The 22,998-nt window shown below is 41.2% G+C and overlaps 1 pseudogene; it reads right to left on the bottom strand.

Annotated features, from left to right (window-relative positions):
• Window positions 1-1,304: 1,304 nt before the first annotated feature.
• On the bottom strand, window positions 1,305-5,902 carry LOC127489329 (olfactory receptor 7E178-like; annotated as a pseudogene).
• Between the last annotated feature and the right edge of the window lie 17,096 nt (window positions 5,903-22,998).

Genomic DNA, 22,998 nt, shown 5'->3' with positions numbered 1-22,998 from the left:
GAGATTGATTTTAGTTCCTTCATCAAAGATGTTGGTTGTAGATGCATGGATGATGTCTGGAGTTTCTATTCTGTTCCATTGGTATACACATCTATTTTTTTTCCAGTACCAGGTAGTTTTGATAATAACTGCCCTGTAATATGTCTTGAAATCTGGTATTGTGATGCCTTCAATTCGTGTGTGTCTTATAAAATTGCTTTAGCTATTCAGGGTCTCTTTTGTTTCCATATGAATGTTACCATCATTTTTTCTAGTTCTGAAAAGAATGTCCTTGGTATTTTCTTTGGTATTGCATTGAATCTGTAAATTGCTCTTGGTAATATGGACATTTTGATGATACTGATTCTTCCAATTCATGAAAATGGAGGTTTTTCCATTTTTTATCTCCTTCCATTTCTTTCTGGAAGGTTTTGTAATTTCTATCATAGAGGTCTTTAACCTCCTTGTTTAAATTTATTCCAAGGGATTTAATTGTTCTTGTACCTATTGTAAATTGAATTGATCTTAGAAGTTCTGTCTCAGCCATGACATTGTCTTCATATAGAAAGGCTATTCATTTTTGTGTGTCAATTTAGTATCCTGCCACTTTACAAACTCTTTTATGAGTTCCAATAGTCTCTTAGTGAGTCTTTGCTTCCCCTATATATAGAATCATGTCATCTGCACATAGGTATAGTTTGACTTACTTCTTCCCAATTGGCATCCCTGTAATTTCTTTTTCTTGGCTAATGACTCTGGTTGAAACTTTATTGAATAGCAGTGGTGAGAATGGGCATCCTTATGTTTCCAGACCTTAGTTGCAATGCTTCCAACTTTTCCCCATTCAATAAAATGCTGGCTGCGGATTTGTCATATATTGCCTCGACTCTGTTGAGGAGTGTTCTTCCATACACAATTTGCTTAAGGTTTCCATCAAGAAAGGGTGTTGTATTTTATTAAATGCTATATCTGCATCTATTGAGATAATCATATGGCCTTTGTTTTTCAGGTTGTTAATGTGATATATATCACACTTATTCATTTGTATATTGAACCACTCCCTGCATACCAGGAATAAATCCCACTTGATCTGGGTGATTGATCTTTCTGATGTGTTGTTGGATTCAATCAGTATTTTGTGGAGGACTTTTGCATCTATGTTCATCAAAGATATTGATCTATAATTCTTTTTTATTTTTTTATTTAGTAAATATAAATTTCCAAAGTACAGTTTATGGGTTACAATGGCTCCCTCCCCATAATTTCCCTCCACCTCGCACCCCTCCCATCTTCCGCTCCCTCTCCCATTCCATTCACATCAAGATTCATTTTCAATTATCTTTATATTCAGAAGATCAATTCAGTATATATTAAGTAAAGATTTCATCAATTTGCACCCACACAGAAACACAAAGTGTAAAATACTGTTTCAGTACTAGTTATAGCGTTACTTCACATTGGACAATACACTAAGGACAGATCCCACATGAGAAGTAAGTACACAGTGACTCCTGTTGTTGACTTAACAATTTGACACTCTTGTTTATAGCATCAGTAATCTCCCTAGGCTCTAGTCATGAGTTGCCAAGGCTATGGAAGCCTTTTGAGTTCGCCGACTTCGATCTTATTCTGACAGGGTCATAGTCAAAGTGGAGGTTCTCTCCTCCCTTCAGAGAAAGGTACCTCCTTCTTTGATGGCCCCATTCTTTGCACTGGGATCTCACTCGCAGAGATCTTTCATTTAGGTCTTCTTTTTTTCTTTTCCAGAGTGTCTTGGCTTTCCATGCCTGAAATACTCTCATGGGCTCTTCAGCCAGATCTGAGTGCCTTAAGGGCTGATTCTGAGGCCAGAGTGCTATTTAGGACATCTGCCATTCTATGAGTATACTGTGTATCCTGCTTCCCATGATGGAGCATTCTCTCCCTTTTTGATTCTATCAGTTAGTATTAGCAGACACTAGTCTTGTTTGTGTGATCCCTTGGACTCTTAGACCTATCAGTGTGATCAATTGTGACCTGAAATTGATCACTTGGACTAGTGAGATGGCATTGGTCCATGCCACCTTTATGGGCTTGTATTGGGATCCCCTGGCACGTTTCTAACTCCACTTTTTGGGGCAAGTCCGATTGAGCATGTCCCAAATTGTATATCTCCTCCCTCTCTTATTCCCACTCTTATTTTAACAGGGATGACTTTTCAGTTAAAATTTAAACACCTAAGAATAATTGTGTGTTAATTACAGAGTTAAACTGATAGCTAGTGATCCTGAACATTTTTTCATGTGTCTGTTGGCCGTTTGGATTTCCTCTTTTGAAAAATGTCTATTGACATCCTTGGCCCATCTCTTAAGTGGGTTGTTTGTTTTGTTGTTGTGGAGCTTCTTGATTTCTTCATAGATTCTGGTTATCAACCCTTTATCTGTTGCATAGTTTGCAAATATTTTTTCCCATTCTGTCGGTTGCCTCTTCACTCTCCTGACTGTTTCTTTTGCAGTACAGAAACTTCTCAATTTGATGCAATCCTAATAGTTGATTTTGGCTTTGACTGCCTGTGCCTCCAGGGTCTTTTCTAGGAAGTCTTTGCCTATACCTATATCTTGCAGGGTTTCTCCAATGCTCTCTAATAATTTGATGGTGTCAGGTCGAGGCTTGCAATCCCGTGGGGGAAAACAAAAAAGCTCACCAGGCTAACTAGAAGAGAGAAGGAAAAAAAAAGTGACCGATACGGACACGAGTTTCTCTCTCTCCACTCACCTCTCAAAAGGCGAGCAAGACAAAGAGCATGCACCATTTTGGACTTATGTCATAAGCAGGGCGACCTCAGGTCTGCACCAGCCCAGGAGTGGAATGGCTAGATCATATGGTAGGTCTATATTCAGATTTCTGAGGTATCTCCATACTGTCTTCCACCTTGGCTGTACCAGTTTACATTCCTACTGACAATGGACCAGGATACCTTTCTGCCCGCATCCTCACCAGCATTTGTTGTTTGTTGATTTCTGTATGAAAGCCATTCTAACTGGGGTGAGATGGAACCTCATTGTAGGTTTGATTTGCATTTCCCTGATGGCTAGTGATCCTGAGCATTTTTCAAGTGTCTGTTAGCCATTTGTTTTCCTCTTTTGAAAAATGCTAGTCTAGTTGCCGGTGCCATGGCACAGTACATTAACCCTCTGCTTGAGGCACCGGCATCCCAAATGGGCGCCAGTTCTAGTCCCAGATGCTCCTCTTCCAATCAAGCACTCTGCTGTGGCCTGGGAAAGCAGTAGAAGATGGCCAAGTCCTTGGGCCCCTGCACCCACATAGGAGACCTGGAAGAAGCTCCTGGCTTCTGGTTTGAGATTGGCAAAGCTCCGGCCATTGTGGCCATTTGGGGAGTGAACCAATGAACAGACGACCTTTCTCTCTGTCTTTCCCTCTCATTATCTGTAATTCTGTCAAATAAATAAATAAAAAATCTTTAAAAAAAATGACAGTCCAAGTCCTCTGCCCATTTCTTAACTGGATTGTTTGTTTTGTTTTTATTAGGTTTCTTGAGTTCTTTAAAAATTCTGGATATTAATCTTTTATCTGTCACATAGTTTGCAAAGAATGTCTCCCATTCGGTCAGTCGCCTCTTCATGTAGCTGAGTGTTTCTTTGGCAGAGGAGAATTAGTCTATTTTTGCTGTGATTCCCTGCACTTCTTGTGTCTTTTTCTAAGATGTCTTTGCCTATGCCAATGTCATGCAGAGTTTCCCCAGTGATCTCTAGTAATTTGATGGTGTCAGGTCATAGATTTAGGTGTTTGATCTATTTTGAGTGGATTTTTGTGTAAGTTGTCTAGTTTTTGGGTAAGGTGTCTAGTTTCATAATTCTGCATGTGGAAATCCAGTTTCCCCAGGAACATTTGTTCAAGAGACTGTGCTTGCCCCAGGGATTGATTTTAGTTCCTTCATCAAAGATGTTGGATGTAGAAGCATGGAGGATGTCTATAGTGTCTATTCTGTTCCATCTGTATACACATCTACTTTTTTTCCAGTACCAGATAGCTTTGATAATAACTGCCCTGTAGTATGCCTTAAAATCTGATACTATGATGCTTTCAAATTATGTGTGTCTTGTAAGATTGCTTTAGCTATTCAAGTTCAAGACATCAGAACCTCTGGTAGTGAAATCCAGCCATCAGAATTTTTAAAGCTCCTTAGAGGGTTTCATAAAAAGGAGCAGTGATATGCATCTTCATGGATAATGAGATCAAATAAGTTAGAAGGATATGAATGGAAATGTGCATGGAAAGTACATACAAATTATAGAAAAGATATCAATTTTAAATAACAAAAAAGCAAAGTATATTTTCTTTTTCCAGGATACCTGGATCATCCATAATGAACTAGAGAAGGCTCCATAGGTACAATATGAGTCAGGTATGCAAGGGTAAAGATATAATTTTTCCATAAACAAAGAGAAAAACAGGAAATCTCAGTTACAAAAGAAGATGAATGAAAGCCATGAGAGCCTCAAGTGTGATGTGATGAACCAGGTGAGATATTAGGGTCTGGATGCTGAGTTTTGCCACCTTTCCAATCTGTGCTCTAAATAGCTTGCTGACTGAGAAGTCTCCACATGGCCCTCTTGATGTCCCTGTTCCTCAGGCTGTAGATAAACGGTTTGAGCAGTGGGATGACCACAGTGTACATCACTGAGGCCACTGCACACTTCCTGGAAGAAAGTGAGGCTGCTGAACTGAGATACACCCCGAGGGGTGTTCCATAAAATGAACATACAACGTGAGAGCCACAGGTGGAGAAGGCTTTGTACTTCCCACCAGCTGATGGACTCTCAGAATGGAGGAAATGATTTTGTAGTAAGAGTGGAGAATCCCTGAGATAGGGAGAAAACCATATATGATGCCAACAAAATATATGGCTATGTCATGAGTGAAAGTGTCAGAGCAAGTAAGGGTCAGAAGCTGGGAAGGTTCACAGAAGAAATTAGAAATGTCAGCAACTTTCAAGCAGGTAGCTCTTAATACCATCAAATTCTGCAGCAGGGATTCCAAAACGCTGGCCACAAAGGACCTGGAAAGTAAGAAGCCACAGCGGCAGGGGTTCATGATGACCTGGTAATGCAGTGGATGACAAATGGTGACAAACCGGTCATGGGCCATCACGGTCAGAAGGAAATCACCCATGCACCCAAAGATAATAAAGAGAGACATCTGTGTCAGGCAGCCCACATAGGAGATGGCTGTGCTGTGAGTGTGGATGTCCACAATCGCCTTGGGAACCGTGGTAGAGGTGAAACCCACATCAGCCAAGGACAGGTTACAGAGGAAGAAATACATGGGGGTGTGGAGGTGGGATCTGAGCTGATGGCCAGGGCGATGAGCAGGTTCCCGAGCACTGTGATCAGGTACATGGACAGGAACAGCCCAAAGAGGAGAGGCTGCAGGGCTGGATCTTCTGAGAAGCCCATGAGATAAAATTCTGAGACTTGTGTGAGATTTTGTGTTTCAAAACAACCTGGACTCCTTTTGGAAAGGAAAATAGGATTGGTAAAAGGAAACAGATAAACAGGCACCCAGCACTCCATATGTCTTCAAGTCAAGTATGTATGGATATAGCATGAGGGTAACTCTAGTTTTCACAGAATAAGTTGAATTCAAAGAAAAGGGTTTTCTTGTTGTAATACAGTTGTGAAATTCATGCATTTTTTGCATGATACAAACTTTCCCTGTAGCTTCTGGAACTCCACTTTCATATTCACACTCAGCAACCAAATTCTGTCTCCTTTCTCAGTGGTGACAACTCAATCTTCTGAGAGATATTATGATTGGTTTCTGTGCTACCTCTCTCTATGCAAAAGCTTTAAGGAGTCTCACAAATATTAGAAAGCCAAGAACATTAGACCTCACAAGTCTATGACCATAGTAAAATGCAATCTAGTATTTATGAAAAAAGTCTAATTAAAGGAACTTTAAAAACAGTTAAATTTTTTTATTTTAAGACAATGGTACAAATTCAATGCATTCACAATTTTTATAAGTCATCTATAAAGCTATGAGTGTATTGTCTGAACCCCAAACTAAGGTTGATTCTTCACAATTAGGAAATACTGTCGTATGCCTGATGTCTTCCAGGGATCTACTCATTCCTGGCTTTTAAGACATTCCTCCCTTTTTGGATGTGTGTGCTCACTCTAATATTGTTTTAGCTCATTTTTTTTTGACAGGCAAAGTTAGAGAGAGACAGAGAGAAAGGTCTTCCTTCCATTGGCTCATCCCCCAAATGGCCACTACAGCCAGTGCACTGCACCGATCCGAAGCAAGGAGCCAGGTGCTTCCTCCTGGTCTCCCATGCAGGAGCAGGGCCCAAGTGCTTGGGCCATCCTCCACTGCCTTCCCAGGCCACAGCAGAGAGCTGGACTGGAAGAGGAGCAACCGGGACAGAATCCAGCACCCAGACCGGGACTAGAACCTTCGGTACTGGTGCCGCAGGTGGAGCATTAGCCTAGTAAGCCATGGCACCGGCCTTTAGCTCATTTTCTTAGAGAGCATGCTCTCATTCACTGCTTCACTCCACAGATGCCTGTGATGGCTGTGGCTGGAACAAGGTAGAGATTGCGAGTTCTTATACTCATCTCAATCCAGGTCTCCCCTGGTAGAGACTCAACCATTTGACAACTGCCTGCCAGAATCTGTATTCACAGGAAGAAAGAGTCAGGAACCAGGGCCAGTAATCAACCCTAAGTACTGTGTGGGAGCTGGCACCTTAACCACTGTGCTATTTACACTCACTCCTTTTTGCCTCGTAGTGCCATTTAATATATAACTCCAGTGCTTGGCTTTGGTGGACCTCGAATTTTTGTAAAAGTCATGGACAAATACACATAGTCATATGAAATCAATGACCACCATTGGAACATTAGTGCGTTCTGTACCTGTCAATGATTAGAAACAGTGAACTGTTAAGAACTACTTGATTTTTAAAATTTTCTGCAGGTTTCCTGTATGTTCCCCTTAGAATCTTAATAAATGCCTGATATGAGAGCTGATTACTTTAAACATTTCTGAATTTTTTTATTATGTGTTACTTAATGGCCTGGCAATACTGCTTGATTGTTTTTCTGGTCATAAACCATTTGAAGTGAGTGATATCAGGAAAGCTCCAAAGGCAGCTCTGAGTCCCAGACTTCCTATGAATAATTCAAGAATTTTTATGTCACCACTTCCTGGTACATGAATTTTTCTAACTTCAGCTGCCTAAAGACAATGCTAGTTTATTATTTTCCTAGGTTATACTGTCTTTGAATGGTGAAAAAATGTGAAACAGAATTCCAGAAAATAATGTAAAGACACTCAATAGTTACCGCCTCTGCAAAATAGCAATAATAATTATCTCCCTTATAGAGCTTCAGTTATTCTTGAGGTATAGCAAATGGTTGTGTAAACATGATGATTAACCCTATAAAGAGAAAATGTTAAAGAAAATCAGAATTCTCACTTATGGTTTAGGAACTCCCTCTAAGAACCTAGATTATACACCTCATACTTTGGGGCTGAGACTTTTCATTTTGATCCTAGTCTTTCTGGTTACCTCAACCACATTGCTGGTCCTACACTCAAAGAGACAAGGTTTCCAACATTCCCACATTCCCTCCTGCATCCTCTGTGTCCCTGAGAACTAATGGTGCTGGACTCCCTTGCTGAGGGGCATGACTGGGGAGTGAGTGTCCACTGCCCCTTTATGCCCAGTAAGCAATGAGGGCTGAGGCTTTCTCAAAACTGTCAGGAAAACAGCCAGGCCTGGGCCTCCTAATGCATGTGAGTCTTAGAGGAAGACATACACATACTATTTTACTGCCTTGGGACCAACATTCTTTTTAATATCTAATTATTCTTTTAGTATTTATTTTTTATTTATTTTTTATTTTTTTAAACTTTTACTTAATGAATATAAATTTCCAAAGTACAGCTTATGGATTACAATGGCTTCCCCCCCATAACGTCCCTCCCACCTGCAACCCTCCCCTTTCCCACTCCCTCTCCCCTTCCATTCACATCAAGATTCATTTTCGTTTCTCTTTATATACAGAAGATCAGTTTAGCATACATCAAGTAAAGAATTCAACAGTTTGCTCCCACACAGAATCATAAAGTGAAAAATACTGTTTGAGTACTAGTTATAGCATTAAATCATATTTATTAATATTTAAGTGGCAGAGAGAGACAAAGAGATACATAGAACTTCCATCTATTGTTCACTCCCCAAATGCTCAAAACAGCTGGTTATGGCTCTGGCTTAAGCCTGGATCTAAAAACTCAACCCAGTTCCAAACATGGGTTGCAGGAACCCCACTGCTTAAGCTCTCACCTGCTACCCCACAGTGTGTGCATTAGCAGGAGGTGGGAATTGGAACTGGGGCTGTGACTGTAACCCACACACTCTGCTCAAGGATGCAGGCCTCTCACTGGGCTCCCTTGCTGAGGGGCATGACTGGGGAGTGAGGGTCCATTGCCCCTTCATGCCCACTGGGCAATGAGGCCTGAGGCTCTCTCCTCAGGACAGTCTTTGTTTCATTTGAATGGCAAAATGAGACACGGACAGAGAAGGAGAGAATTTCCATTGACTGAATCACTCCCCAAATGCCCATAAGAGCCAGGCTGAGCCAGACAAACCCAGGAATTCCCATGTAGGTAGTGGAGACAGAAATACCTGAGCCATTCTCTGCTTTACCTCAGGGTGCACGTTAGCAAGAAGCAGACAATGGAAGTAGAGCTAGGGCTCAAATCCAGGCACTCAGTTATGGGATGCCCGCATCCCAAGTGGCATCTTAACTGCTGCGCAAAACATCTTCTCTTGGGACCAGCATCTTAAAGACTGATTATACAGGTTGATGTCTTTCTCATAGGTTCTTTTTTATTTTTATTGCTTTTTAAATTTTGCTTAAGGTATACACATTTCATATATACAGATTTAGGAACATAGTGATACTTCCTAGCCTGCCCTCCCTCCAACCCATACTCCCACACTTCCTCTTCCTTCTTCTCCTAATCCTTCTCTTAATTTTTACAATAATCTACAGTTTACTTTATATTCATAACATTCTATTTCAACCGATAATAAGAAAAAAAACCTGTTCCTCAACAGTAAATACAAGGGCTATAAACAATTGTTGAAGTTCAAAATGTCAATTTGTTTTCTATACATTGCATTTTTGGTACTCTAATACCACAGATCAGGGAAAACATGTATTTGTCTTTTCTGGGACTAGCTTATTTCACTAAGTATAGTGGTTTCAAGTTGCATCCATTTGGTTGCAAATGACAGAATTTCATCCTGTATTACAGATGAATAGTTCTCCATAGTGGATATTTACTATAATTTCTTTATCCAGTCATCAGTTGATGGACATCTGGTTGGTTCGCTGTCTTATTGTTAATTGAGCTGCAATAAACATAAGGTACAGATAATTCTTATATATGCTGATTTCATTTCATTTGAGTAAATTCCCAGCAGTGGGGTTGCTAGGTCATAAGGCATATCTGTTTTCCGCTCTCTGAGGTATCTCCATACTGACTTTCACATGGCTGTACTAGTTTACATTCCCACCAAGAGATTAGGGTACATTTTTCCCTACATCCTCACCAGTACTTACTGTTTGTTCATTTCTGTAGGGGTACCATTCTAACAGAGCTGAGGTAAGGCCTCATTGTGGTTTCGCATTTCCCTGAATGCTAGTGATCCTGAGCATATTTTTCATGTGTCTGTTGGCCATTTGAGTTTCCTCTCTTGAAAAATGCATGTTCAAGTTCTTTGACCACTTCTCAACTGGATTGCTTTGTTGTGGAGAGGTTCTTGAGCTCTGTGTAGATTCTGGGTATTAATCCTTTATCAGTTTCATAGTTTGCAAATATTTTCTTCCATTCTATAAGTTGCCTCTTCACTTTGTTTTTTCTTCTGCAGTGGAGAAGCTTCTCAGCTTGATGCAATCCCATTTGTCTATTTGGCTGTGATTGCCCGTGCTGTTCTTGAGCACTTTAGGTACTAAAGAGCACTTTTGATGTTCTCGAAGCACGACAAGATTGTATATATATTTTTCTTCTTCCCAGCATGTTACACAATCCATAAACCATCTGCTCTCAGACAAATGTTCCTACAGAATAACTGCCATATGGACAGATGTTTCTCTGTATTGTGTAGTTACACAGTGTCTATCATACTGCTCCATAGTGTATCCATGATCATATAGTCCAATGGAGGAACCATGGTTTCCCTTCTTCCCACAGAATCTATGATGTCACAGACAGTGTTAGCCATTCTTTGTCCAGACTGGCTTCCCACTGGCTTCTGGTGTTTCCTCATCAAGTAAGTACTCATTTCCCATCAGAATGTATTTTCTTTAGGAAATGTGGAGAATAATGAAAGCCACGAGAGTCTCAAACATGAGAGAGGTGATATTCTTGTGTCTAGATGTCTAGTTTTTTTAAGATGTATTTATTTGAAAGAGTTACACAGAGAAAGGAGAGGCAGAGAGAGAGAGAGGTCTTCTATCCTATGGTTCACTTCTCCTTGGCCACAATAGCCAGAGCTATGCCGATAAGAAGCCAGGATTTAGGAGCTTCTTTTGGATCTCCCATGTGGGTGCACGGGCCCAAGCACTTGGGCCATCATCTACTGCTTTACCAGCCCATGGTAGAGAGCTGGATGGGAAGTGGAGCAGCTTGGTCTCAAACCAGTGCCCATATGAGGTGCCAGCACTTGAGGCCAGAGCAATAACCTGCTGCAACACAGCGCCAGCCCTTAGATGTCTAGTTTTGCTTTCTTTTCCAACCTCCCATCCAAGGTAGGGCACAGGGACTGAAATTAGACTGTTTTATTGAGGAGCCTCTGCATAGTGCTCTCGATGTCCCTGCTCCTCAGACTGTGGGAGTGACCACACTTTACACCACTGAGGCCACTGCTAGGGAGAAAGTGAGAAAGCTGAAATCAGATACACCCCAAGGCCTGTTCCATAAAGCAAGGAAACAACCAACAGGTGAGAGTCACAGGTGGAGAAGACTTTGTACTTCCCATCTAGTGATGGGTCTCTCACAATGTAGCAAATACGTTCATAGTAAGAGTAAAGGATCCCTGAGTGGGGAAAAAACCTACATGATGCCAGTAAAATAAACGTATATGTCCTGGGTGATGGTGTCAAGGCAGGTGAGGTTGAGAAGCTGAGAAACATCATAGAAGAAACTGGAAATTTCAACATCCTTGAAGCAGGTAACTTGCAAGACCATCAAACTGTGCAGCAGGGTGTCCTTTTCACTTTAACAAGTTTCCTTTCTGGTGCTTGGTTAGTTGTCACAGATCAGAGAGAACATATGATATTTGTCCCTTTGGGACTGGCTTATTTCACTCAGCATGATGTGTTCCAGATTCCTCCATTTTGTTGCAAATGACCAGATTTCATTGTTTTTCCTGCTGTATAGTATCCTATAGAGTATCCCTTTAATTTCTTTTTCTTGCCTAAAAGCTCTGGCTAAAACTAACAGAACTATATTGAATAGCAGTGGTGAGAGTGGACATCCCTTTCTGGTATTCAATGGAAATGCTTCCAACTCTTCCCCATTCAATAGGATGTTAGCCGTGGGTTTTTCATAAATTGCTTTCATTATATTGAGGAATGTTCCTTCCATACCCAGTGTGCTTAGAGTTTTCATCATGAAAGGGTGTTGAATCTTATCGAATGCTTTCTCTGCATCTATTGAGATAATCATATGGTTTTTCTTCTGAAATTTGTTAATGTGGTGTATCACATTGATTGATTCGCGAACATTGAACCATCCCTGCATACTAGGTTAAAATCCCACTTGTTCTGGGTGGATGATCTTTCTGATGTGTTGTTTCATTCTATTGGCGAGAATTTTATTGAGGATTTTTGCATGCATGTTCATCAGGGATATTGGTCTATAATTTTCTTTCAGTTCTGCATCATTCTATGGCTTAGGGATTAAGGTGATGCTGGCTTCATAGAAAGAATTTGGGAGGATTCCCTCTTTTTCAATTGTTCTGAATAGTTTGAAAAGAAATGGAGTTAGTTCTCCTTTAAATGTCTAGTAGAATTTAGCAGTGAATCCATCTGATCCTGGGCTTTTCTTTGTTGGGAGGGCCTTTATTACTGTTTCAATTTCTGTCTCAGTTATGGGTCTGTTTAGGTTTTCCATGTCTTCCTGGTTCAATTTAGGTAGGTTACATGTGTCCAGGAACCTATCCATTTCTGATAGATTTCCCTGTTTGCTGGCATAAAATTCTTTGTATTAATTTCTAATGATTCTTTTTATTTCTGTGGTGTCTGTTGTTACGTTTCCTTTTTCATCTCTGATTTTATTGATTTGGGTCTTTTATCTTCTTTTTTTAGTTAGTTGAGCCAATGGTATGTCAATTTTATTTTTTCAAAAAACCAGCTGCTTGTTTGGTGGACTCTTTTGTAATTTTTTTTTGGATTCAGTCCTATTGATTTCTTCCCTAATTTTAATAATTTCTCTTGTCCTACTAGACTTGGGTCTGGTTTGCTGCAGTTTTTCTAGATCCTTGAGATGAATTGAAAGCTCATTTATTTGGTGTCTTTCCAATGTCTTGATGTAGGCACCTATTGCTATAAACTTTCCTCTCAACACTGCTTTTGCCATATCCCATAAGTTTTGATATCTTGTGGTGTTATCCTCATTTACTTCCAGAAACTTTGTGATTTCTATTTGGTTTCTTCTATGACCCAGTGTTCATTCAGGAGCATGTTGTTCAGTCTCCATGCATTTGCATACGCTCTAGGGATTCCTGAGTTCCTAATTTCCAGCTTCTTTCCACTGTGGTCTGAGAAGCTGCATGGTGTGATTCTAATTCTTTTAAATTGGCTGAGACTTGCTTTATGTCCTAGTATGTGGTCAATCCTAGAGAACGTTCATGCACTGTGGAGAAGAATGTAAAATCTTTAGATGTTGGATGGAAAGTTCTGTAGATATCTGTTAGATCCATTTGGGCAATAGTGTCAATTAAATCTGCTATTTGCTTGTTGATCTTCTATCCGGATGATCTGTCTATTTCTGAGAGTGGAGTACTGAAGTCCCCCAGTACTATTGTATTGGAATCTAAGTCTCCCTTTAAGTCCCTTAACATACCTTTTAAATAAACCGGTGCCCTGTAATTAGTTGCATATACATTTATAATAGTTACATCTTCCTGTTGAATTGGACCCTTAATCATTATATAGTGTCCCTCTTTGCCTCTCTTAACATTTTTGTGTTAAAGTTTATTTTGTCTGATATTAATATGGCTACACTTGCTTTTTTTTTTGGTTTCTGTTGGCATGGAATATCTTTTTCCAGCCTTTCACTTTCAGTCTGCAAACATCTTTTTTGGAAAGATGTGTTTCTTGTAGGCAGCAAATAGATGGGTTTTGTTCCTTAATCCATTCAGCCAGTCTGTGCCTTTTAACTGTAGAGTTGAGTCCATTAACGTTCAATGTGACTATTGATAAGTAGTGACTTTGCCCTAGGAATGCAGAATTCTTACTGTTAGTTCCTGAATGTTACCCATGAACCAAGATTTAGAACTCAGGTGTTTGGGCCGGCGCCGCAGCTCACTAGGCTAATCCTCCACCTTGCGGCGCCGGCACACCGGGTTCTAGTCCCGGTCGGGGCGCCGGATTCTGTCCCGGTTGTCCCTCTTCCAGGCCAGCCCTCTGCTGTGGCCAGGGAGTGCAGTGGAGGATGGCCCAGGTGCTTGGGCCCTGCACCCCATGGGAGACCAGGAAAAGCACCTGGCTCCTGGCTCCTGCCATCGGATCAGCGCGGTGCGCCAGCCGCAGCGCGCCGGCCGTGGCGGCCATTGGAGGGTGAACCAACGGCAAAGGAAGACCTTTCTCTCTGTCTCTCTCTCTCACTGTCCACTCTGCCTGTCAAAAAAAAAAAAAAAGAATTCAGGTGTTTGTACTGATACTTTCCTTTTGGGTGACTACTCAGTCTAATTATCCCAACTGCCCTGCCAGTCCTGCCCATGAGGAAACCTTGCTTCCTACAGTACCTCTTGCGTCCACTGTGTCCCACAGAACTCACTGGGCTTGGAGCCCTGCTCTAGGACATGTCTGGGGAATGAGGTTCCATTGCCTCTTCATGCCCAGTGAACAATGAGGGCTGAACTCTCTACTCGGGATGATTAGGAAGACAGCAGGTTTGGGCATCCTAATACAGATGACTCTGGAAGAAGACACAGTCACAGTTCTTCCTAGTCTGGAACCAGTATTCTTATTTTAAAAGTCATCCTTTATATTTGAATGACAAAAAGAGACAAGAACAAAAAGACAAAGGGAGAGAACTTCTGTTGACTGATTCACTCCCCAAAGGCCCACAAGACCCAGTGCTGAGTCAGGCAAAGCCAGGAACTGAGGATACAACCTGGGTCTCCCATGTAGGTGGCAGAGCCAAAAATACTTGAGCCATTATCTGCTGCATCCCAGGGTGAACAGTAACAAGAAGTAAAAATTGGAAGCAGAGCAAAGACTCAAACCCAGGCACTCAAAATAAGATGCCTGCATCCCAAGTGGCATCTTAACTGCCATGCCAAATGCTCGCCCCTCAGACTAGCATTAAAGACATCACAGGCTGGCTGGTGCTGCAGCTCACTAGGCTAATCCTCTGCCTGCGGTACCAATACTCCGTGTTCTGTCCCGGTTTCTCCTTTTCCAGTCCAGTACTCTGCTGTGGCCTGGGAGGGCAATGGAGGATGGCCCAAGTGCTTGGGCCCTGTACCCACATGGGAGACCATGAGGAAGCACCTGGCTCCTGGCTTCGGGTTGGCACAGCACACCAGCCATAGCCACCATTTAGGGAGTGAACCAAGGGAAGGAAGACCTTTCTCTCTGTATCTCTCTCTCACAGTATACCACTGCCTGTCAAATAAAAAAAAGACTGCACAGGCTATTTTCTATGAATTTCTTGAACACTTTAGGTACTGAAGAGTGGGTCTCAATATTGGTGTGCAAGCACCCCAAGATTGTGCATATATCAGTCTTCTCCCAGCACGTTACACAAACCATAAAATGATCTGCTCTCAGCCACATTTTCCTGCAGAACTGTCACTTGGGTGGGTGTATCTCTGCATTGTGTAGTTATACAGTTTCTACCACACTGCTTCATGGTGTATCATCGGTAATGTAGTCCAAAGGAATAACCATGATTTCTCTTCTTCCAGCAGAATCTCCCTATGATCTCACAAACAGCTTTAACCATTCAACAAATGCTGCCAGTAGAGAGGCCTCTGATGTTTGCTCTCCAAGTAAGTGATCATTACACACCAGAATGAATTTTCCTTAGATATTTAATGTGTGTTACCATGTCATTAAGTCTTTAATGCAGTATAGTTTGGAGATTAGTGATATCAAGAAGGTGATGGAATAGGAAACTCTACGGCTCATTTCTCCCATTGAGATTGGATTTACCAACATTTTGGACCAAATTGCCTTTGTTAGAACTCTACAAACCAGTTAAGAGATTATATCACCCTAGCTGAGTGCAAAGCCAGGAAGAAGTGTATCAAAATGGGTTTGTTGCATTTTCCCACTACAGAGCTCCCTGTCCCAGAAACAGCATAACAGGATGAGGAGAAAACTTCCCCCTGCTGGAAGGGAGTTCTAATCTCTCAGGGAAGGGAAAGAGAAGGTGGAGTGTTCTTCCAAAGTTCTGTCTTCTCGGGGCTGCCTGAGGAACTGGTTCATACCTTGCTGGCCTTGGAGTTCCAATGGTAATGGCATTGAATGGTACTGGCTGTAGAGAACAATGGAAGGCACCTCTGTGCAGCCCTCAGAGGAAATGCAATTCCACAAAGTGACACTAGGGGGAGGAAGAGATGCTGGCTCTGGAGAACAAAGGCTAACCCCTTGGACCCCTGCACCCATGTGGGAGGAAGCTCCTGGCTCCTGGCATTGGATTGGCTCAGCTCTGGCCATTGCAGCCATTTGGGGAGAAGCCAGTGGAAAGGAAGACCTTTCTCATTCTCCCTATCACTCTCGCTCTGCCTCTCTCTGTAACTCTGTCTTTCAAATAAAAATAAATCTTTAAAAAAAAAGTGTAGCCCCTTTAACTGCACAAATCACACATACAGAAGCCCAGGGAACTTTGGGTGTCACCCAGAGTCTCTAGACACTCTGCTGTGAAAGTCTTTCCCTGTAGGAAGCCCATCCATAAGGACTGGGAGATGCTTTTTCCCCCCAATGCTCAAATATCCATAGAGAGTACGAGAATGCATGGAAACAGGGAAATCCCACCTAATCAAATTAACAAACTGCATCTCCAGAGATAAGGTACTACATCTTCCTAAAGGAATGAAGACATTTGATCATCCCACAACAAACTCAAAATAGCCACTTAAAGATTATCAGTATTCTAACAGATAACACAGATAGAAACAAAGCAATCAGGAAAATGATGAATTAGCAAATTGGTAATAAAAATACAGAGACATGGAACTTGCTGGAGGGGCGGAGCCAAGATGGCGGAATAGTGAGGGCGCGCACCGATAGTCCGGGAAAATTTAGTTTAATAAAAGGGGAGTTACGGTAGCCGCAGAAAATAGAACCAAAAAATTGCAGGGGAAACCCTTCTGGATGGAGCAGGCGTGAATTGGAGGACCTACTGTGAGAACAAGGTCGCCCACCGCGCGGAAGCCAAGTTGCGGGACCCAGCCGCAGAAGCCCCAGGGTCTATGCGACAGTGCTCCAAGGGGAGTGCACACCACACAGACAACAGCGGGGAGACTTGGGACGCTCAGGGCTCCGAGTCCACACATCGGCGCTGGAAGGGGAGGTGAGCTCAATAACCCGAGACATTGGTGGGGAAACGGGGGTCAGAATCTAGAGGGGGGCCGGAAAGTGCAGCAAACTCACTACAGGAAAGAAGGAAAAAAAAAGCTTCGGGGTTTCTCTTCCCCCTAACCTTGCAAAGGTTACAATGCTGCAACACTTGAAGAATTCCCAAGAGACAAAGAGCAGGCCTCCTCTTTGGATTTACATATCAATGGGGGAGAGTTAAGGAACTGAGTCACTACAATTCAGTAGCCTAGGCAACCCAGTGGGAGTCCAGAGGAGCCAAAGACTGGAAGCTAAATACCATCAATGCTGCACAGCCCTGCCCTGCAGTGTTACTTACCCCCTGAATAAATAAAATAAATAAATAAATAAAAAGAGAGAGATTTACCACGCATAACCTGAGGGTGTCACCTTTGCACACCCTTAACCAGGAAGAACCAGGCAGAGCTCTCAGGCCGCACCCATCTCAAGCCTCCAAGGCTCCTCCAACAGCAGGCAGTCCATTTAACAGGGACACAGTATAAAAAAAAAAAAAAGAAAAGAAAAAAAAAAACGCACAGTGACGCAAGAAGAATTAACTATGCTGAGTAACAAACACAGAAATAGAGGGAGCAAGATCAACGATGACACTATGATGCCTCCAAATAAGCAAAACACCCCAAGCCAAGAGTATGAAGATGATGAGATAGAAGAAATGCAAGATACGGATTTCAAAAAATTTATGATAAGAACATTTAGAAGTTTTCAAAAGCAAATCCTTGAACTACAGAAATCCTTAATGGACAAGATTGAAAATCTCTCTCGTGAAAATGAAATTTTAAGGAAGAGTCAAAATGAAACTCAGAAACTAGTAGAACAGGAAAGTGTAATAGTCAAGAGAAATCAAAATGAAATGAAGAGCTCAATAGATCAAATGACAAACACATTAGAAAGCCTTAAAAACAGAATGGGTGAAGCAGAAGAGAGAATATCGGACTTAGAAGATAGAGCACAGGAAAACATACAGTCAAACCAAAGAAAAGAAGAGGAAATTAGAAACCTAAAAAATATTGTTGGGAATCTACAGGATACTATTAAAAAAACCAACATTCGAGTTCTAGGAGTTCCTGAAGGCATGGAGAGAGAGAAAGGATTGGAAGGCCTTTTTAGTGAGATACTAGCAGAGAACTTTCCAGGTTTGGAGAAGGACAGAGATATCCTAGTACAGGAAGCTCATAGAACCCCCAATAAACATGACCAAAAGAGATCCTCACCACGACACGTGGTAATTAAACTTACCACAGTGAAACATAAAGAAAAGATCCTAAAATGTGCAAGAGAGAAACGTCAGATTACTCTCAGAGGATCTCCAATCAGACTCACAGCTGACTTCTCATCAGAAACCCTACAAGCTAGGAGGGAATGGCGAGACATAGCACAGGTGCTAAGAGAGAAAAATTGCCAGCCCAGAATATTATATCCTGCCAAGCTCTCATTTGTGAATGAAGGTGAAATAAAGACCTTTCATAGCAAACAGAAATTGAAGGACTTTGTGGCCACTCGTCTGGCCCTGCAAAAGATACTTAAAGATGTGCTACACTCAGAAACACAGAAACACGGCCATCAATATGAAAGAAGGGAAAGGAAGAACACCTACCAGTAAAAGAGCATGGGAAGCTCAAAGCATATACTAGAAAATATTTCCGGGAAAATGGCAGGGCAAAGTCACTACATATCAATTGTCACATTGAACATTAATGGTCTGAATTCTTCAGTTAAAAGACACCGTTTGGCTGACTGGCTCACAGAACACAACCCAACTATTTGTTGCCTACAAGAAACACATCTCTCTAACAAAGAGGCATGCAGACTGAAAGTGAAAGGTTGGAAAAAGATATTCCATGCCAACAGAAACCAAAAAAAAGCAGGTGTAGCCATATTAATATCAGACAAAATAAACTTTAATACAAAAACTGTTAAGAGAGACAAAGAGGGACACTATATAATGATTAAGGGTTCAATTCAACAGGAAGATGTAACTATTATAAATGTATATGCACCTAATTACAGGGCACCGGTCTATTTAAAAGATATGTTAAGGGACTTAAAGGGAGATTTAGATTCCAATACAATAGTACTGGGGGACTTCAATACCCCACTCTCAGAAATAGACAGATCATCCGGACAGAAGATCAACAAGGAAACAGCAGATTTAATTGACACTATTGCCCAAATGGATCTAACAGGTATCTACAGAACTTTCAACCCTACATCTACAGACTTCACATTCTTCTCAGCAGCGCATGGAACCTTCTCTAGGATTGATCACATACTAGGCCATAAAGCAAGTCTCAGCAAATTTAAAAGAATTAGAATCATACCATGCAGCTTCTCAGACCACAGCGGGATGAAGCTGGAAATTAGCAACTCAGGAAACCCTAGAGAGTATGCAAACACATGGAGACTGAACAACATGCTCCTGAATGAACACTGGGTCATTCAAGAAATCAAAAGAGAAATCAAAAACTTTCTGGAAGTAAATGAAGACAACAACACAACATATCAAAACTTATGGGATACAGCAAAAGCAGTATTGAGAGGCAAATTTATAGCAATAGGTGCCTATATCAAGAAATTGGAAAGGTACCAAATAAATGAGCTTTCAGCACACCTCAAGGACCTAGAAAAACTGCAGCAAACCAAACCCAAATCAAGTAGGAGAAGAGAAATAATTAAAACCAGAGAAGAAATTAACAGGATTGAATCCAAAAAAAACATTACAAAAAATCAGCCAAGCGAGAAGCTGGTTTTTTGAAAAAATAAACAAAATTGACACCCCATTGGCCCAACTAACTAAAAAAAGAAGAGAAAAGACCCAAATCAATAAAATCAGAGATGAAAAAGGAAACGTAACAACAGACACCACAGAAATAAAAAGAATCATCAGAAATTACTACAAGGACCTGTATGCCAGCAAACAGGAAAACCTATCAGAAATGGATAGATTCCTGGACACATGCAACCTACCTAAATTGAACCAGGAAGACATCGAAAACCTAAATAGACCCATAACTGAAACAGAAATTGAAACAGTAATAAAGGCCCTCCCACCAAAGAAAAGCCCAGGACCAGATGGATTCACTGCTGAATTCTACCAGACATTTAAAGAAGAACTAATCCCATTTCTTCTGAAACTATTCAGAACAATCGAAGAAGAGGGAATCCTCCCAAATTCTTTCTATGAAGCCAGCATCACCTTAATCCCTAAGCCAGAGAAAGATGCAGCACTGAAAGAAAATTACAGACCGATATCCCTGATGAACATAGATGCAAAAATCCTCAATAAAATTCTGGCCAATAGAATACAACAACACATCAGGAAAATCATCCACCCAGACCAAGTGGGATTCATCCCTGGTATGCAGGGATGGTTCAACATTCGCAAATCAATCAATGTGATTCACCACATTAACAGACTGCAGAAGAAAAACCATATGGTTATCTCAATTGATGCAGAGAAAGCATTTGATAAAATTCAACACCCTTTCATGATGAAAACTCTAAGCAAATTGGGTATAGAAGGAACATTCCTCAATATAATCAAAGCAATTTATAAAAAACCCACAGCCAGCATCCTATTGAATGGGGAAAAGTTGGAATCATTTCCACTGAAATCTGGCACCAGGCAGGGATGCCCACTCTCACCACTGCTATTTAACATAGTTCTGGAAGTTTTAGCCAGAGCCATCAGACAAGAAAAAGAAATCAAAGGAATACAAATCAAGAAGGAAGAAGTCAAACTATCCCTCTTTGCAGACGATATGATTCTGTACTTAGAGGATCCAAAGAACTCTACTAAGAGACTATTGGAACTCATAGAGGAGTTTGGCAAAGTGGCAGGATATAAAATCAATGCACAAAAATCAACAGCCTTTGTATACACAAGCAATGCCATGACTGAGAAAGAACTGCTAAGATCAATCCCATTCACAATAGCTACAAAAACAATCAAATACCTTGGAATAAACTTAACCAAGGACGTTAAAGATCTCTACGATGAAAATTACAAAACCTTAAAGAAAGAAATAGAAGAGGATACCAAAAAATGGAAAAATCTTCCATGCTCATGGATTGGAAGAATCAACATCATCAAAATGTCCATTCTCCCAAAAGCAATTTATAGATTCAATGCAATCCCAATCAAGATACCAAAGACATTCTTCGCAGATCTAGAAAAAATGATGCTGAAATTCATATGGAGGCACAAGAGACCTCGAATAGCTAAAGCAATCTTGTACAACAAAAACAAAGCCGGAGGCATCACAATACCAGACTTCAGGACATACTACAGGGCAGTTGTAATCAAAACAGCATGGTACTGGTACAGAAACAGATGGATAGACCAATGGAACAGAATTGAAACACCAGAAATCAATCCAAACATCTACAGCCAACTTATATTTGATCAAGGATCTAAAACTAATTCCTGGAGCAAGGACAGTCTATTCAATAAATGGTGCTGGGAAAACTGGATTTCCACGTGCAGAAGCATGAAGCAAGACCCCTACCTTACACCTTACACAAAAATCCACTCAACGTGGATTAAAGACCTAAATCTACGTCCTGACACCATTAAGTTATTAGAGAACATTGAAGAAACCCTTCAAGATACTGGCACAGGCAAAGAATTTCTGGAAAAGACCCGGGAGGCACAGGCAGTCAAAGCCAAAATCAACTATTGGGATTGCATCAAATTGAGAAGTTTCTGTACTGCAAAAGAAACAGTCAGGAGAGTGAAGAGACAACCAACAGAATGGGAACAAATATTTGCAAACTATGCAACAGATAAAGGGTTAATAACCAGAATCTACAAAGAGATCAAGAAACTCCACAAAAACAAAACCAACAACCCACTTAAGAGATGGGCCAAGGACTTCAATAGACATTTTTCAAAAGAGGAAATCCTAATGGCCAACAGGCACATGAAAAAATGTTCAAGGTCACTAGCAATCAGGGAAATGCAAATCAAAAGCACAATGAGGTTTCACCTCACCCCGGTTAGAATGGCTCACATACAGAAATCTACCAACAACAGATGCTGGCGAGGATGTGGGGAAAAAGGGACACTAACCCACTGTTGGTGGGAATGCAAACTGGTCAAGCCACTATGGAAATCAGTCTGGAGATTCCTCAGAAACCTGAATATAACCCTACCGTTCGACCCAGCCATCCCACTCCTTGGAATTTACCCAAAGGAGTTTAAATTGATAAAGAAAAAAGCGGTCTGCACCCTAATGTTTATTGCAGCACAATTCACAATAGCCAAGACCTGGAACCAACCTAAATGCCCATCAATGGTTGACTGGATAAAGAAATTATGGGATATGTATTCTTTAGAATACTATACCGCAGTAAGAAACAACGAAATCCAGTCATTTGCAACAAAATGGAGGAATCTGGAACACATCATGCTGAGTGAAGTAAGCCAGCCCCAAAGGGACAAATACCATATGTTCTCCCTGATCGGTGACAACTGACTGAACACCAAAAAGGAAACCTCCTGAAGTGAAATGGACACTATGGGAAATGGTGACTTGATCAGCATAGCCCTGACTGCTAATGGACAACTTAATATATTATCCCTCATAGTATTTTTTTTTGTCTGTTCTACTTAATATGACTGGTTTCATTCTGTAATTATCACACAGTTATTCTTAAGTGTTGAAAATTAACTGAAATGTGATCCCTGTTAAACATAAAAGTGGGAATAAGAGAGGGAAGAGATGTATAATTTGGGGCATGCTCGGGCTGACTTGCCCCAATTGGTAGAGTTGGAAACATACCAGGGGATTCCAATTCAATCCCATCAAGGTGGCATGTGCCAATGCCATCTCACTATTCCAAGTGATCAACTTCAGTTCACAATTGATCATAATGAAAGGACTAAGAGTCAAAGGGAGCACATAAACAAGTCTAGTATCTGCTAACACTAACCGATAGAATAAATAAAGGGGAGAGTGATCCAGCATGGGAAGTGAGATACTCAGCAGACTCATAGAATGGCGGATGTCCTAAATAGCACTCTGGCCTCAGAATCAGCCCTAAAGGCACTCGGATCTGGCTAAAAAGCCCATGAGAGTATTTCAGGCATGGAAAGCCAAGGCACTCTGGCAAAAAGATCTCTGTGAGTGAGATCCCAGTGGAAAGAACAGGT

The sequence above is a fragment of the Oryctolagus cuniculus genome, chromosome 16 (genome assembly GCF_964237555.1).
Source record: "Oryctolagus cuniculus chromosome 16, mOryCun1.1, whole genome shotgun sequence".
NCBI classification, from domain to species: Eukaryota; Metazoa; Chordata; class Mammalia; order Lagomorpha; family Leporidae; genus Oryctolagus; species Oryctolagus cuniculus.
The sequence above is the reverse complement of the archived record's forward strand: the minus strand, read 5'-3'. Positions and strand labels throughout refer to the sequence as shown.